The sequence below is a fragment of the Ambystoma mexicanum genome, chromosome 5q (assembly GCF_040938575.1).
Source record: "Ambystoma mexicanum isolate Mex_15411 chromosome 5q, UKY_AmexF1_1, whole genome shotgun sequence".
NCBI lineage: Eukaryota > Metazoa > Chordata > Amphibia > Caudata > Ambystomatidae > Ambystoma > Ambystoma mexicanum.
The window spans coordinates 527,804,224-527,820,865 of NC_090933.1; the positions used below are offsets into that span (position 1 = coordinate 527,804,224).

At 50.5% G+C, this 16,642-nt stretch overlaps 14 non-coding genes across 14 annotated transcripts; 8 read left to right on the top strand and 6 right to left on the bottom strand.

Annotated features, from left to right (window-relative positions):
- Positions 1-1,552: 1,552 nt before the first annotated feature.
- Positions 1,553-1,625, bottom strand: TRNAA-AGC (transfer RNA alanine (anticodon AGC)). Its single transcript has one exon. It is a non-coding gene; the product is annotated as a tRNA-Ala (tRNA).
- A 694-nt stretch (positions 1,626-2,319) lies between these two features.
- Positions 2,320-2,392, top strand: TRNAR-CCU (transfer RNA arginine (anticodon CCU)). Its single transcript has one exon. It is a non-coding gene; the product is annotated as a tRNA-Arg (tRNA).
- A 589-nt stretch (positions 2,393-2,981) lies between these two features.
- Positions 2,982-3,054, bottom strand: TRNAA-AGC (transfer RNA alanine (anticodon AGC)). The gene has a single exon. It is a non-coding gene; the product is annotated as a tRNA-Ala (tRNA).
- A 694-nt stretch (positions 3,055-3,748) lies between these two features.
- TRNAR-CCU (transfer RNA arginine (anticodon CCU)) lies at positions 3,749-3,821 on the top strand. The gene has a single exon. It is a non-coding gene; the product is annotated as a tRNA-Arg (tRNA).
- A 590-nt stretch (positions 3,822-4,411) lies between these two features.
- On the bottom strand, positions 4,412-4,484 carry TRNAA-AGC (transfer RNA alanine (anticodon AGC)). Its single transcript has one exon. It is a non-coding gene; the product is annotated as a tRNA-Ala (tRNA).
- Positions 4,485-6,608: 2,124 nt separating this feature from the next.
- Positions 6,609-6,681, top strand: TRNAR-CCU (transfer RNA arginine (anticodon CCU)). Its single transcript has one exon. It is a non-coding gene; the product is annotated as a tRNA-Arg (tRNA).
- Positions 6,682-7,271: 590 nt separating this feature from the next.
- On the bottom strand, positions 7,272-7,344 carry TRNAA-AGC (transfer RNA alanine (anticodon AGC)). Its single transcript has one exon. It is a non-coding gene; the product is annotated as a tRNA-Ala (tRNA).
- Positions 7,345-8,038: 694 nt separating this feature from the next.
- TRNAR-CCU (transfer RNA arginine (anticodon CCU)) lies at positions 8,039-8,111 on the top strand. The gene has a single exon. It is a non-coding gene; the product is annotated as a tRNA-Arg (tRNA).
- A 1,357-nt stretch (positions 8,112-9,468) lies between these two features.
- TRNAR-CCU (transfer RNA arginine (anticodon CCU)) lies at positions 9,469-9,541 on the top strand. Its single transcript has one exon. It is a non-coding gene; the product is annotated as a tRNA-Arg (tRNA).
- Positions 9,542-10,908: 1,367 nt separating this feature from the next.
- Positions 10,909-10,981, top strand: TRNAR-CCU (transfer RNA arginine (anticodon CCU)). The gene has a single exon. It is a non-coding gene; the product is annotated as a tRNA-Arg (tRNA).
- Positions 10,982-12,338: 1,357 nt separating this feature from the next.
- On the top strand, positions 12,339-12,411 carry TRNAR-CCU (transfer RNA arginine (anticodon CCU)). The gene has a single exon. It is a non-coding gene; the product is annotated as a tRNA-Arg (tRNA).
- A 590-nt stretch (positions 12,412-13,001) lies between these two features.
- TRNAA-AGC (transfer RNA alanine (anticodon AGC)) lies at positions 13,002-13,074 on the bottom strand. Its single transcript has one exon. It is a non-coding gene; the product is annotated as a tRNA-Ala (tRNA).
- Positions 13,075-13,768: 694 nt separating this feature from the next.
- TRNAR-CCU (transfer RNA arginine (anticodon CCU)) lies at positions 13,769-13,841 on the top strand. Its single transcript has one exon. It is a non-coding gene; the product is annotated as a tRNA-Arg (tRNA).
- A 2,034-nt stretch (positions 13,842-15,875) lies between these two features.
- TRNAA-AGC (transfer RNA alanine (anticodon AGC)) lies at positions 15,876-15,948 on the bottom strand. The gene has a single exon. It is a non-coding gene; the product is annotated as a tRNA-Ala (tRNA).
- Positions 15,949-16,642: the final 694 nt, after the last annotated feature.

The following is a 16,642-nucleotide window of genomic DNA, read 5'->3' on the forward strand; positions in this document are numbered from 1 at the left end:
AAGACTTTTAGGATGATAGTAAAAAAAACAGAAGCGAGCACATGACTTTATTTGCGACGATTGGTGAGTTTTGAATAAAATAGTGAAAATGAAGAAAAAGTGTCTTGCTGGAGAATGCGGGCATCGATCCCACTACCTCTCTCCCGCTACCTCTCGCATGCTAAGCGAGCGCTCTACCATCTGAGCTAATTCCCCTCCTCCTCGAAGGCTCTCGATACACTGCTTCAGAGCTGAAGCACAGTCTCCGGCTCACACTTGCTTGGCTGTCCAGGGACCTGTAGTGCATAAAGCCCTTTCTCTTCATCTGCCGCAGAGGAAATCACAATCTCACCCCTTTGCCCAAAACAAAATACCTTCAGTGGAGCTACAAGTAAAGCTGCAGATGGCCATCCATTGCAATGAGGATTGGCCAACCAGGTATTAATAGCAGAGTGACTCCACTCCCACGCCCTTTCACGCTGGACCTGCGCTTGTGATCAAGAGGCTGCACGCCAGTCCCATAGACCCGAGAGCCCAATTGAAAAGGTGCTTGCTTCTCACTTTATTTCTCTCGCTATTTCTTGCTGTTTTAGGCCGCTGACACGCCGCCTGCAGCCAAAGGACCAGCGCTGGAGTGCCCTTTGTCATTTTTACCAGCTGGCCATATTTTACAATCGAGCGTCAGAATACCAAACAGGTAAGAGTTAGGTCTGGGAATTGAGTCCACTTTCCATCGTGTGTCCCATAAAGCGGAAGTGTCCAGCCGAGTGCAAGCAGGTGCCTTTTGCCCGCGTGTGCTGGGACACTGCAGCTTTGGACGTGAGCCAACTTGCCCTTTTCAGTGGGCCAGTACCCGTGACTCCAGTGAGAGAAGAGGAAAAGAAAGAACTTTCCCCTTCTCTGTCGAGTGGCCCCAGTGGCCTAATGGATAAGGCACTGGCCTTCTAAGCCAGGGATTGTGGGTTCGAGTCCCATCTTGGGTGGTTCGTGGCATTTTGTTCACACTTATGCAAAAGGTTTTTGCGGTAGTAGGGGGTGGGCGCAGGCTAGTACTTTGCTGGGCGCTGTGAAGTCCAGAACGTGCTCTGCTGGTAGCAGACTTTAAATGCCGGGAGACTGCAGAGTGTAGCAACCCCTCATGTCAGCGAAGAGACACAGATGAGTGGTAAGAAAGACAGGGAAAATATGCTTTCTGGAATCAGAGCTCCTGCAGACAGGGCTCACTCTTCTGCCAGCTCCGACCTGCTCCGATGAAAACGAAATAAAAGAGCAAAGGCTGCGCACTTTGAACCAATTATTCGAAGCATCGTATTGAAATGAAATAAAAGGTTAACAGCCCTGGGTGGCATCAAAGTGGAATTTCCTGAATATGTCACCAATGCCATGCAATGCGCCTGTTGCACAGTATCACGCCTGTTGCCGGCCCTCGCGCGGATGACTCTTTGGGATAGCAGAAAGTGGACGGAAGGCTTTTATGATGATAGTAAAAAAAACAGAAGCGAGCACATGACTTTATTTGCGACGACTGGCGAGTTTTGAATACAATAGTGAAAATGAAGAAAAAGCGTCTTGCTGGAGAATGCGGGCATCGATCCCGCTACCTCTCGCATGCTAAGCGAGCGCTCTACCATCTGAGCTAATTCCCCTCCTCCTCGAAGGCTCTCGATACACTGCTTCAGAGCTGAAGCACAGTCTCCGGCTCACACTTGCTTGGCTGTCCAGGGACCTGTAGTGCATAAAGCCCTTTCTCTTCATCTGCCGCAGGGGAAATCACAATCTCACCCCTTTGCCCAAAACAAAATACCTTCAGTGGAGCTACAAGTAAAGCTGCAGATGGCCATCCATTGCAACGAGGATTGGCCAACCAGGTATTAATAGCAGAGTGACTCCACTGCCACGCCCTTTCACGCTGGACCTGCGCTTGTGATCAAGAGGCTGCACGCCAGTCCCATAGACCCGAGAGCCCAATTGAAAAGGTGCTTGCTTCTCACTTTATTTCTCTCGCTATTTCTTGCTGTTTTAGGCCGCTGACACGCCGCCTGCAGCCAAAGGACCAGCGCTGGAGTGCCCTTTGTCATTTTTACCAGCTGGCCATATTTTACAATCGAGCGTCAGAATACCAAACAGGTAAGAGTTAGGTCTGGGAATTGAGTCCACTTTCCATCGTGTGTCCCATAAAGCGGAAGTGTCCAGCCGAGTGCAAGCAGGTGCCTTTTGCCCGCGTGTGCTGGGACACTGCAGCTTTGGACGTGAGCCAACTTGCCCTTTTCAGTGGGCCAGTACCCGTGACTCCAGTGAGAGAAGAGGAAAAGAAAGAACTTTCCCCTTCTCTGTCGAGTGGCCCCAGTGGCCTAATGGATAAGGCACTGGCCTCCTAAGCCAGGGATTGTGGGTTCGAGTCCCATGTGGGGTGGTTCGTGGCATTTTGTTCACACTTATGCAAAGGTTTTTGCTGTAGTAGGGGGAGGGCGCAGGCTAGTACTTTGCTGGGCGCTGTGAAGTCCAGAACGTGCTCTGCTGGTAGCAGACTTTAAATGCCGGGAGACTGCAGAGTGTAGCAACCCCTCATGTCAGCGAAGAGACACAGATGAGTGGTAAGAAAGACAGGGAAAATATGCTTTCTGGAATCAGAGCTCCTGCAGACAGGGCTCACTCTTCTGCCAGCTCCGACCTGCTCCGATGAAAACGAAATAAAAGAGCAAAGGCTGCGCACTTTGAACCAATTATTCGAAGCATCGTATTGAACTGAAATAAAAGGTCAACAGCCCTGGGTGGCATCAAAGTGGAATTTCCTGAATATGTCACCAATGCCATGCAATGCGCCTGTTGCACAGTATCACGCCTGTTGCCGGCCCTCGCGCGGATGACTCTTTGGGATAGCAGAAAGTGGACGGAAGACTTTTAGGATGATAGTAAAAAAAACAGAAGCGAGCACATGACTTTATTTGCGACGATTGGCGTGTTTTGAATAAAATAGTGAAAATGAAGAAAAAGCGTCTTGCTGGAGAATGCGGGCATCGATCCCGCTACCTCTCGCATGCTAAGCGAGCGCTCTACCATCTGAGCTAATTCCCCTCCTCCTCGAAGGCTCTCGATACACTGCTTCAGAGCTGAAGCACAGTCTCCGGCTCACACTTGCTTGGCTGTCCAGGGACCTGTAGTGCATAAAGCCCTTTCTCTTCATCTGCCGCAGAGGAAATCACAATCTCACCCCTTTGCCCAAAACAAAATACCTTCAGTGGAGCTACAAGTAAAGCTGCAGATGGCCATCCATTGCAATGAGGATTGGCCAACCAGGTATTAATAGCAGAGTGACTCCACTTCCACGCCCTTTCACGCTGGACCTGCGCTTGTGATCAAGAGGCTGCACGCCAGTCCCATAGACCCGAGAGCCCAATTGAAAAGGTGCTTGCTTCTCACTTTATTTCTCTCGCTATTTCTTGCTGTTTTAGGCCGCTGACACGCCGCCTGCAGCCAAAGGACCAGCGCTGGAGTGCCCTTTGTCATTTTTACCAGCTGGCCATATTTTACAATCGAGCGTCAGAATACCAAACAGGTAAGAGTTAGGTCTGGGAATTGAGTCCACTTTCCATCGTGTGTCCCATAAAGCGGAAGTGTCCAGCCGAGTGCAAGCAGGTGCCTTTTGCCCGCGTGTGCTGGGACACTGCAGCTTTGGACGTGAGCCAACTTGCCCTTTTCAGTGGGCCAGTACCCGTGACTCCAGTGAGAGAAGAGGAAAAGAAAGAACTTTCCCCTTCTCTGTCGAGTGGCCCCAGTGGCCTAATGGATAAGGCACTGGCCTCCTAAGCCAGGGATTGTGGGTTCGAGCCCCATCTGGGGTGGTTCGTGGCATTTTGTTCACACTTATGCAAAAGGTTTTTGCGGTAGTAGGGGGAGGGCGCAGGCTAGTACTTTGCTGGGCGCTGTGAAGTCCAGAACGTGCTCTGCTGGTAGCAGACTTTAAATGCCGGGAGACTGCAGAGTGTAGCAACCCCTCATGTCAGCGAAGAGACACAGATGAGTGGTAAGAAAGACAGGGAAAATATGCTTTCTGGAATCAGAGCTCCTGCAGACAGGGCTCACTCTTCTGCCAGCTCCGACCTGCTCCGATGAAAACGAAATAAAAGAGCAAAGGCTGCGCACTTTGAACCAATTATTCTAAGCATCGTATTGAAATGAAATAAAAGGTTAACAGCCCTGGGTGGCATCAAAGTGGAATTTCCTGAATATGTCACCAATGCCATGCAATGCGCCTGTTGCACAGTATCACGCCTGTTGCCGGCCCTCGCGCGGATGACTCTTTGGGATAGCAGAAAGTGGACGGAAGACTTTTAGGATGATAGTAAAAAAAACAGAAGCGAGCACATGACTTTATTTGCGACGATTGGCGAGTTTTGAATAAAATAGTGAAAATGAAGAAAAAGCGTCTTGCTGGAGAATGCGGGCATCGATCCCGCTACCTCTCGCATGCTAAGCGAGCGCTCTACCATCTGAGCTAATTCCCCTCCTCTTCGAAGGCTCTCGATACACTGCTTCAGAGCTGAAGCACAGTCTCCGGCTCACACTTGCTTGGCTGTCCAGGGACCTGTAGTGCATAAAGCCCTTTCTCTTCATCTGCCGCAGGGGAAATCACAATCTCACCCCTTTGCCCAAAACAAAATACCTTCAGTGGAGCTACAAGTAAAGCTGCAGATGGCCATCCATTGCAACGAGGATTGGCCAACCAGGTATTAATAGCAGAGTGACTCCACTGCCACGCCCTTTCACGCTGGACCTGCGCTTGTAATCAAGAGGCTGCACGCCAGTCCCATAGACCCGAGAGCCCAATTGAAAAGGTGCTTGCTTCTCACTTTATTTCTCTCGCTATTTCTTGCTGTTTTAGGCCGCTGACACGCCGCCTGCAGCCAAAGGACCAGCGCTGGAGTGCCCTTTGTCATTTTTACCAGCTGGCCATATTTTACAATCGAGCGTCAGAATACCAAACAGGTAAGAGTTAGGTCTGGGAATTGAGTCCACTTTCCATCGTGTGTCCCATAAAGCGGAAGTGTCCAGCCGAGTGCAAGCAGGTGCCTTTTGCCCGCGTGTGCTGGGACACTGCAGCTTTGGACGTGAGCCAACTTGCCCTTTTCAGTGGGCCAGTACCCGTGACTCCAGTGAGAGAAGAGGAAAAGAAAGAACTTTCCCCTTCTCTGTCGAGTGGCCCCAGTGGCCTAATGGATAAGGCACTGGCCTTCTAAGCCAGGGATTGTGGGTTCGAGTCCCATCTTGGGTGGTTCGTGGCATTTTGTTCACACTTATGCAAAAGGTTTTTGCGGTAGTAGGGGGTGGGCGCAGGCTAGTACTTTGCTGGGCGCTGTGAAGTCCAGAACGTGCTCTGCTGGTAGCAGACTTTAAATGCCGGGAGACTGCAGAGTGTAGCAACCCCTCATGTCAGCGAAGAGACACAGATGAGTGGTAAGAAAGACAGGGAAAATATGCTTTCTGGAATCAGAGCTCCTGCAGACAGGGCTCACTCTTCTGCCAGCTCCGACCTGCTCCGATGAAAACGAAATAAAAGAGCAAAGGCTGCGCACTTTGAACCAATTATTCGAAGCATCGTATTGAACTGAAATAAAAGGTTAACAGCCCTGGGTGGCATCAAAGTGGAATTTCCTGAATATGTCACCAATGCCATGCAATGCGCCTGTTGCACAGTATCACGCCTGTTGCCGGCCCTCGCGCGGATGACTCTTTGGGATAGCAGAAAGTGGACGGAAGACTTTTAGGATGATAGTAAAAAAAACAGAAGCGAGCACATGACTTTATTTGCGACGATTGGCGAGTTTTGAATAAAATAGTGAAAATGAAGAAAAAGCGTCTTGCTGGAGAATGCGGGCATCGATCCCGCTACCTCTCGCATGCTAAGCGAGCGCTCTACCATCTGAGGTAATTCCCCTCCTCATCGAAGGCTCTCGATACACTGCTTCAGAGCTGAAGCACAGTCTCCGGCTCACACTTGCTTGGCTGTCCAGGGACCTGTAGTGCATAAAGCCCTTTCTCTTCATCTGCCGCAGGGGAAATCACAATCTCACCCCTTTGCCCAAAACAAAATACCTTCAGTGGAGCTACAAGTAAAGCTGCAGATGGCCATCCATTGCAACGAGGATTGGCCAACCAGGTATTAATAGCAGAGTGACTCCACTGCCACGCCCTTTCACGCTGGACCTGCGCTTGTGATCAAGAGGCTGCACGCCAGTCCCATAGACCCGAGAGCCCAATTGAAAAGGTGCTTGCTTCTCACTTTATTTCTCTCGCTATTTCTTGCTGTTTTAGGCCGCTGACACGCCGCCTGCAGCCAAAGGACCAGCGCTGGAGTGCCCTTTGTCATTTTTACCAGCTGGCCATATTTTACAATCGAGCGTCAGAATACCAAACAGGTAAGAGTTAGGTCTGGGAATTGAGTCCACTTTCCATCGTGTGTCCCATAAAGCGGAAGTGTCCAGCCGAGTGCAAGCAGGTGCCTTTTGCCCGCGTGTGCTGGGACACTGCAGCTTTGGACGTGAGCCAACTTGCCCTTTTCAGTGGGCCAGTACCCGTGACTCCAGTGAGAGAAGAGGAAAAGAAAGAACTTTCCCCTTCTCTGTTGAGTGGCCCCAGTGGCCTAATGGATAAGGCACTGGCCTCCTAAGCCAGGGATTGTGGGTTCGAGTCCCATCTGGGGTGGTTCGTGGCATTTTGTTCACACTTATGCAAAAGGTTTTTGCGGTAGTAGGGGGTGGGCGCAGGCTAGTACTTTGCTGGGCGCTGTGAAGTCCAGGACGTGCTCTGCTGGTAGCAGACTTTAAATGCCGGGAGACTGCAGAGTGTAGCAACCCCTCATGTCAGCGAAGAGACACAGATGAGTGGTAAGAAAGACAGGGAAAATATGCTTTCTGGAATCAGAGCTCCTGCAGACAGGGCTCACTCTTCTGCCAGCTCCGACCTGCTCCGATGAAAACGAAATAAAAGAGCAAAGGCTGCGCACTTTGAACCAATTATTCTAAGCATCGTATTGAAATGAAATAAAAGGTTAACAGCCCTGGGTGTCATCAAAGTGGAATTTCCTGAATATGTCACCAATGCCATGCAATGCGCCTGTTGCACAGTATCACGCCTGTTGCCGGCCCTCGCGCGGATGACTCTTTGGGATAGCAGAAAGTGGATGGAAGACTTTTAGGATGATAGTAAAAAAAACAGAAGCGAGCACATGACTTTATTTGCGACGATTGGCGAGTTTTGAATAAAATAGTGAAAATGAAGAAAAAGCGTCTTGCTGGAGAATGCGGGCATCGATCCCGCTACCTCTCGCATGCTAAGCGAGCGCTCTACCATCTGAGCTAATTCCCCTCCTCCTCGAAGGCTCTCGATACACTGCTTCAGAGCTGAAGCACAGTCTCCGGCTCACACTTGCTTGGCTGTCCAGGGACCTGTAGTGCATAAAGCCCTTTCTCTTCATCTGCCGCAGGGGAAATCACAATCTCACCCCTTTGCCCAAAACAAAATACCTTCAGTGGAGCTACAAGTAAAGCTGCAGATGGCCATCCATTGCAACGAGGATTGGCCAACCAGGTATTAATAGCAGAGTGACTCCACTGCCACGCCCTTTCACGCTGGACCTGCGCTTGTGATCAAGAGGCTGCACGCCAGTCCCATAGACCCGAGAGCCCAATTGAAAAGGTGCTTGCTTCTCACTTTATTTCTCTCGCTATTTCTTGCTGTTTTAGGCCGCTGACACGCCGCCTGCAGCCAAAGGACCAGCGCTGGAGTGCCCTTTGTCATTTTTACCAGCTGGCCATATTTTACAATCGAGCGTCAGAATACCAAACAGGTAAGAGTTAGGTCTGGGAATTGAGTCCACTTTCCATCGTGTGTCCCATAAAGCGGAAGTGTCCAGCCGAGTGCAAGCAGGTGCCTTTTGCCCGCGTGTGCTGGGACACTGCAGCTTTGGACGTGAGCCAACTTGCCCTTTTCAGTGGGCCAGTACCCGTGACTCCAGTGAGAGAAGAGGAAAAGAAAGAACTTTCCCCTTCTCTGTTGAGTGGCCCCAGTGGCCTAATGGATAAGGCACTGGCCTCCTAAGCCAGGGATTGTGGGTTCGAGTCCCATCTGGGGTGGTTCGTGGCATTTTGTTCACACTTATGCAAAAGGTTTTTGCGGTAGTAGGTGGTGGGCGCAGGCTAGTACTTTGCTGGGCGCTGTGAAGTCCAGAACGTGCTCTGCTGGTAGCAGACTTTAAATGCCGGGAGACTGCAGAGTGTAGCAACCCCTCATGTCAGCGAAGAGACACAGATGAGTGGTAAGAAAGACAGGGAAAATATGCTTTCTGGAATCAGAGCTCCTGCAGACAGGGCTCACTCTTCTGCCAGCTCCGACCTGCTCCGATGAAAACGAAATAAAAGAGCAAAGGCTGCGCACTTTGAACCAATTATTCGAAGCATCGTATTGAAATGAAATAAAAGGTTAACAGCCCTGGGTGGCATCAAAGTGGAATTTCCTGAATATGTCACCAATGCCATGCAATGCGCCTGTTGCACAGTATCACGCCTGTTGCCGGCCCTCGCGCGGATGACTCTTTGGGATAGCAGAAAGTGGACGGAAGACTTTTAGGATGATAGTAAAAAAAACAGAAGCGAGCACATGACTTTATTTGCGACGACTGGCGAGTTTTGAATAAAATAGTGAAAATGAAGAAAAAGCGTCTTGCTGGAGAATGCGGGCATCGATCCCGCTACCTCTCGCATGCTAAGAGAGCGCTCTACCATCTGAGCTAATTCCCCTCCTCCTCGAAGGCTCTCGATACACTGCTTCAGAGCTGAAGCACAGTCTCCGGCTCACACTTGCTTGGCTGTCCAGGGACCTGTAGTGCATAAAGCCCTTTCTCTTCATCTGCCGCAGAGGAAATCACAATCTCACCCCTTTGCCCAAAACAAAATACCTTCAGTGGAGCTACAAGTAAAGCTGCAGATGGCCATCCATTGCAATGAGGATTGGCCAACCAGGTATTAATAGCAGAGTGACTCCACTCCCACGCCCTTTCACGCTGGACCTGCGCTTGTGATCAAGAGGCTGCACGCCAGTCCCATAGACCCGAGAGCCCAATTGAAAAGGTGCTTGCTTCTCACTTTATTTCTCTCGCTATTTCTTGCTGTTTTAGGCCGCTGACACGCCGCCTGCAGCCAAAGGACCAGCGCTGCAGTGCCCTTTGTCATTTTTACCAGCTGGCCATATTTTACAATCGAGCGTCAGAATACCAAACAGGTAAGAGTTAGGTCTGGGAATTGAGTCCACTTTCCATCGTGTGTCCCATAAAGCGGAAGTGTCCAGCCGAGTGCAAGCAGGTGCCTTTTGCCCGCGTGTGCTGGGACACTGCAGCTTTGGACGTGAGCCAACTTGCCCTTTTCAGTGGGCCAGTACCCGTGACTCCAGTGAGAGAAGAGGAAAAGAAAGAACTTTCCCCTTCTCTGTCGAGTGGCCCCAGTGGCCTAATGGATAAGGCACTGGCCTCCTAAGCCAGGGATTGTGGGTTCGAGTCCCATCTGGGGTGGTTCGTGGCATTTTGTTCACACTTCTGCCAAAGCATGCAAAAGGTTTTTGCGGTAGTAGGGGGTGGGCGCAGGCTAGTACTTTGCTGGGCGCTGTGAAGTCCAGAACGTGCTCTGCTGGTAGCAGACTTTAAATGCCGGGAGACTGCAGAGTGTAGCAACCCCTCATGTCAGCGAAGAGACACAGATGAGTGGTAAGAAAGACAGGGAAAATATGCTTTCTGGAATCAGAGCTCCTGCAGACAGGGCTCACTCTTCTGCCAGCTCCGACCTGCTCCGATGAAAACGAAATAAAAGAGCAAAGGCTGCGCACTTTGAACCAATTATTCGAAGCATCGTATTGAACTGAAATAAAAGGTTAACAGCCCTGGGTGGCATCAAAGTGGAATTTCCTGAATATGTCACCAATGCCATGCAATGCGCCTGTTGCACAGTATCACGCCTGTTGCCGGCCCTCGCGCGGATGACTCTTTGGGATAGCAGAAAGTGGACGGAAGACTTTTAGGATGATAGTAAAAAAAACAGAAGCGAGCACATGACTTTATTTGCGACGATTGGCGAGTTTTGAATAAAATAGTGAAAATGAAGAAAAAGCGTCTTGCTGGAGAATGCGGGCATCGATCCCGCTACCTCTCGCATGCTAAGCGAGCGCTCTACCATCTGAGGTAATTCCCCTCCTCATCGAAGGCTCTCGATACACTGCTTCAGAGCTGAAGCACAGTCTCCGGCTCACACTTGCTTGGCTGTCCAGGGACCTGTAGTGCATAAAGCCCTTTCTCTTCATCTGCCGCAGGGGAAATCACAATCTCACCCCTTTGCCCAAAACAAAATACCTTCAGTGGAGCTACAAGTAAAGCTGCAGATGGCCATCCATTGCAACGAGGATTGGCCAACCAGGTATTAATAGCAGAGTGACTCCACTGCCACGCCCTTTCACGCTGGACCTGCGCTTGTGATCAAGAGGCTGCACGCCAGTCCCATAGACCCGAGAGCCCAATTGAAAAGGTGCTTGCTTCTCACTTTATTTCTCTCGCTATTTCTTGCTGTTTTAGGCCGCTGACACGCCGCCTGCAGCCAAAGGACCAGCGCTGGAGTGCCCTTTGTCATTTTTACCAGCTGGCCATATTTTACAATCGAGCGTCAGAATACCAAACAGGTAAGAGTTAGGTCTGGGAATTGAGTCCACTTTCCATCGTGTGTCCCATAAAGCGGAAGTGTCCAGCCGAGTGCAAGCAGGTGCCTTTTGCCCGCGTGTGCTGGGACACTGCAGCTTTGGACGTGAGCCAACTTGCCCTTTTCAGTGGGCCAGTACCCGTGACTCCAGTGAGAGAAGAGGAAAAGAAAGAACTTTCCCCTTCTCTGTTGAGTGGCCCCAGTGGCCTAATGGATAAGGCACTGGCCTCCTAAACCAGGGATTGTGGGTTCGAGTCCCATCTGGGGTGGTTCGTGGCATTTTGTTCACACTTATGCAAAAGGTTTTTGCGGTAGTAGGGGGTGGGCGCAGGCTAGTACTTTGCTGGGCGCTGTGAAGTCCAGGACGTGCTCTGCTGGTAGCAGACTTTAAATGCCGGGAGACTGCAGAGTGTAGCAACCCCTCATGTCAGCGAAGAGACACAGATGAGTGGTAAGAAAGACAGGGAAAATATGCTTTCTGGAATCAGAGCTCCTGCAGACAGGGCTCACTCTTCTGCCAGCTCCGACCTGCTCCGATGAAAACGAAATAAAAGAGCAAAGGCTGCGCACTTTGAACCAATTATTCGAAGCATCGTATTGAACTGAAATAAAAGGTCAACAGCCCTGGGTGGCATCAAAGTGGAATTTCCTGAATATGTCACCAATGCCATGCAATGCGCCTGTTGCACAGTATCACGCCTGTTGCCGGCCCTCGCGCGGATGACTCTTTGGGATAGCAGAAAGTGGACGGAAGACTTTTAGGATGATAGTAAAAAAAACAGAAGCGAGCACATGACTTTATTTGCGACGATTGGTGAGTTTTGAATAAAATAGTGAAAATGAAGAAAAAGTGTCTTGCTGGAGAATGCGGGCATCGATCCCGCTACCTCTCGGATGCTAAGCGAGCGCTCTACCATCTGAGCTAATTCCCCTCCTCCTCGAAGGCTCTCGATACACTGCTTCAGAGCTGAAGCACAGTCTCCGGCTCACACTTGCTTGGCTGTCCAGGGACCTGTAGTGCATAAAGCCCTTTCTCTTCATCTGCCGCAGAGGAAATCACAATCTCACCCCTTTGCCCAAAACAAAATACCTTCAGTGGAGCTACAAGTAAAGCTGCAGATGGCCATCCATTGCAATGAGGATTGGCCAACCAGGTATTAATAGCAGAGTGACTCCACTCCCACGCCCTTTCACGCTGGACCTGCGCTTGTGATCAAGAGGCTGCACGCCAGTCCCATAGACCCGAGAGCCCAATTGAAAAGGTGCTTGCTTCTCACTTTATTTCTCTCGCTATTTCTTGCTGTTTTAGGCCGCTGACACGCCGCCTGCAGCCAAAGGACCAGCGCTGGAGTGCCCTTTGTCATTTTTACCAGCTGGCCATATTTTACAATCGAGCATCAGAATACCAAACAGGTAAGAGTTAGGTCTGGGAATTGAGTCCACTTTCCATCGTGTGTCCCATAAAGCGGAAGTGTCCAGCCGAGTGCAAGCAGGTGCCTTTTGCCCGCGTGTGCTGGGACACTGCAGCTTTGGACGTGAGCCAACTTGCCCTTTTCAGTGGGCCAGTACCCGTGACTCCAGTGAGAGAAGAGGAAAAGAAAGAACTTTCCCCTTCTTTGTTGAGTGGCCCCAGTGGCCTAATGGATAAGGCACTGGCCTCCTAAGCCGGGGATTGTGGGTTCGAGCCCCATCTGGGGTGGTTCGTGGCATTTTGTTCACACTTATGCAAAAGGTTTTTGCGGTAGTAGGGGGAGGGCGCAGGCTAGTACTTTGCTGGGCGCTGTGAAGTCCAGAACGTGCTCTGCTGGTAGCAGACTTTAAATGCCGGGAGACTGCAGAGTGTAGCAACCCCTCATGTCAGCGAAGAGACACAGATGAGTGGTAAGAAAGACAGGGAAAATATGCTTTCTGGAATCAGAGCTCCTGCAGACAGGGCTCACTCTTCTGCCAGCTCCGACCTGCTCCGATGAAAACGAAATAAAAGAGCAAAGGCTGCGCACTTTGAACCAATTATTCTAAGCATCGTATTGAAATGAAATAAAAGGTTAACAGCCCTGGGTGGCATCAAAGTGGAATTTCCTGAATATGTCACCAATGCCATGCAATGCGCCTGTTGCACAGTATCACGCCTGTTGCCGGCCCTCGCGCGGATGACTCTTTGGGATAGCAGAAAGTGGATGGAAGACTTTTAGGATGATAGTAAAAAAAACAGAAGCGAGCACATGACTTTATTTGCGACGATTGGCGAGTTTTGAATAAAATAGTGAAAATGAAGAAAAAGCGTCTTGCTGGAGAATGCGGGCATCGATCCCGCTACCTCTCGCATGCTAAGCGAGCGCTCTACCATCTGAGCTAATTCCCCTCCTCCTCGAAGGCTCTCGATACACTGCTTCAGAGCTGAAGCACAGTCTCCGGCTCACACTTGCTTGGCTGTCCAGGGACCTGTAGTGCATAAAGCCCTTTCTCTTCATCTGCCGCAGGGGAAATCACAATCTCACCCCTTTGCCCAAAACAAAATACCTTCAGTGGAGCTACAAGTAAAGCTGCAGATGGCCATCCATTGCAACGAGGATTGGCCAACCAGGTATTAATAGCAGAGTGACTCCACTGCCACGCCCTTTCACGCTGGACCTGCGCTTGTGATCAAGAGGCTGCACGCCAGTCCCATAGACCCGAGAGCCCAATTGAAAAGGTGCTTGCTTCTCACTTTATTTCTCTCGCTATTTCTTGCTGTTTTAGGCCGCTGACACGCCGCCTGCAGCCAAAGGACCAGCGCTGGAGTGCCCTTTGTCATTTTTACCAGCTGGCCATATTTTACAATCGAGCGTCAGAATACCAAACAGGTAAGAGTTAGGTCTGGGAATTGAGTCCACTTTCCATCGTGTGTCCCATAAAGCGGAAGTGTCCAGCCGAGTGCAAGCAGGTGCCTTTTGCCCGCGTGTGCTGGGACACTGCAGCTTTGGACGTGAGCCAACTTGCCCTTTTCAGTGGGCCAGTACCCGTGACTCCAGTGAGAGAAGAGGAAAAGAAAGAACTTTCCCCTTCTCTGTTGAGTGGCCCCAGTGGCCTAATGGATAAGGCACTGGCCTCCTAAGCCAGGGATTGTGGGTTCGAGTCCCATCTGGGGTGGTTCGTGGCATTTTGTTCACACTTATGCAAAAGGTTTTTGCGGTAGTAGGTGGTGGGCGCAGGCTAGTACTTTGCTGGGCGCTGTGAAGTCCAGAACGTGCTCTGCTGGTAGCAGACTTTAAATGCCGGGAGACTGCAGAGTGTAGCAACCCCTCATGTCAGCGAAGAGACACAGATGAGTGGTAAGAAAGACAGGGAAAATATGCTTTCTGGAATCAGAGCTCCTGCAGACAGGGCTCACTCTTCTGCCAGCTCCGACCTGCTCCGATGAAAACGAAATAAAAGAGCAAAGGCTGCGCACTTTGAACCAATTATTCGAAGCATCGTATTGAAATGAAATAAAAGGTTAACAGCCCTGGGTGGCATCAAAGTGGAATTTCCTGAATATGTCACCAATGCCATGCAATGCGCCTGTTGCACAGTATCACGCCTGTTGCCGGCCCTCGCGCGGATGACTCTTTGGGATAGCAGAAAGTGGACGGAAGACTTTTAGGATGATAGTAAAAAAAACAGAAGCGAGCACATGACTTTATTTGCGACGATTGGTGAGTTTTGAATAAAATAGTGAAAATGAAGAAAAAGTGTCTTGCTGGAGAATGCGGGCATCGATCCCACTACCTCTCTCCCGCTACCTCTCGCATGCTAAGCGAGCGCTCTACCATCTGAGCTAATTCCCCTCCTCCTCGAAGGCTCTCGATACACTGCTTCAGAGCTGAAGCACAGTCTCCGGCTCACACTTGCTTGGCTGTCCAGGGACCTGTAGTGCATAAAGCCCTTTCTCTTCATCTGCCGCAGAGGAAATCACAATCTCACCCCTTTGCCCAAAACAAAATACCTTCAGTGGAGCTACAAGTAAAGCTGCAGATGGCCATCCATTGCAATGAGGATTGGCCAACCAGGTATTAATAGCAGAGTGACTCCACTCCCACGCCCTTTCACGCTGGACCTGCGCTTGTGATCAAGAGGCTGCACGCCAGTCCCATAGACCCGAGAGCCCAATTGAAAAGGTGCTTGCTTCTCACTTTATTTCTCTCGCTATTTCTTGCTGTTTTAGGCCGCTGACACGCCGCCTGCAGCCAAAGGACCAGCGCTGGAGTGCCCTTTGTCATTTTTACCAGCTGGCCATATTTTACAATCGAGCGTCAGAATACCAAACAGGTAAGAGTTAGGTCTGGGAATTGAGTCCACTTTCCATCGTGTGTCCCATAAAGCGGAAGTGTCCAGCCGAGTGCAAGCAGGTGCCTTTTGCCCGCGTGTGCTGGGACACTGCAGCTTTGGACGTGAGCCAACTTGCCCTTTTCAGTGGGCCAGTACCCGTGACTCCAGTGAGAGAAGAGGAAAAGAAAGAACTTTCCCCTTCTCTGTCGAGTGGCCCCAGTGGCCTAATGGATAAGGCACTGGCCTTCTAAGCCAGGGATTGTGGGTTCGAGTCCCATCTTGGGTGGTTCGTGGCATTTTGTTCACACTTATGCAAAAGGTTTTTGCGGTAGTAGGGGGTGGGCGCAGGCTAGTACTTTGCTGGGCGCTGTGAAGTCCAGAACGTGCTCTGCTGGTAGCAGACTTTAAATGCCGGGAGACTGCAGAGTGTAGCAACCCCTCATGTCAGCGAAGAGACACAGATGAGTGGTAAGAAAGACAGGGAAAATATGCTTTCTGGAATCAGAGCTCCTGCAGACAGGGCTCACTCTTCTGCCAGCTCCGACCTGCTCCGATGAAAACGAAATAAAAGAGCAAAGGCTGCGCACTTTGAACCAATTATTCGAAGCATCGTATTGAAATGAAATAAAAGGTTAACAGCCCTGGGTGGCATCAAAGTGGAATTTCCTGAATATGTCACCAATGCCATGCAATGCGCCTGTTGCACAGTATCACGCCTGTTGCCGGCCCTCGCGCGGATGACTCTTTGGGATAGCAGAAAGTGGACGGAAGGCTTTTAGGATGATAGTAAAAAAAACAGAAGCGAGCACATGACTTTATTTGCGACGACTGGCGAGTTTTGAATACAATAGTGAAAATGAAGAAAAAGCGTCTTGCTGGAGAATGCGGGCATCGATCCCGCTACCTCTCGCATGCTAAGCGAGCGCTCTACCATCTGAGCTAATTCCCCTCCTCCTCGAAGGCTCTCGATACACTGCTTCAGAGCTGAAGCACAGTCTCCGGCTCACACTTGCTTGGCTGTCCAGGGACCTGTAGTGCATAAAGCCCTTTCTCTTCATCTGCCGCAGAGGAAATCACAATCTCACCCCTTTGCCCAAAACAAAATACCTTCAGTGGAGCTACAAGTAAAGCTGCAGATGGCCATCCATTGCAACGAGGATTGGCCAACCAGGTATTAATAGCAGAGTGACTCCACTGCCACGCCCTTTCACGCTGGACCTGCGCTTGTGATCAAGAGGCTGCACGCCAGTCCCATAGACCCGAGAGCCCAATTGAAAAGGTGCTTGCTTCTCACTTTATTTCTCTCGCTATTTCTTGCTGTTTTAGGCCGCTGACACGCCGCCTGCAGCCAAAGGACCAGCGCTGGAGTGCCCTTTGTCATTTTTACCAGCTGGCCATATTTTACAATCGAGCGTCAGAATACCAAACAGGTAAGAGTTAGGTCTGGGAATTGAGTCCACTTTCCATCGTGTGTCCCATAAAGCGGAAGTGTCCAGCCGAGTGCAAGCAGGTGCCTTTTGCCCGCGTGTGCTGGGACACTGCAGCTTTGGACGTGAGCCAACTTGCCCTTTTCAGTGGGCCAGTACCCGTGACTCCAGTGAGAGAAGAGGAAAAGAAAGAACTTTCCCCTTCTCTGTCGAGTG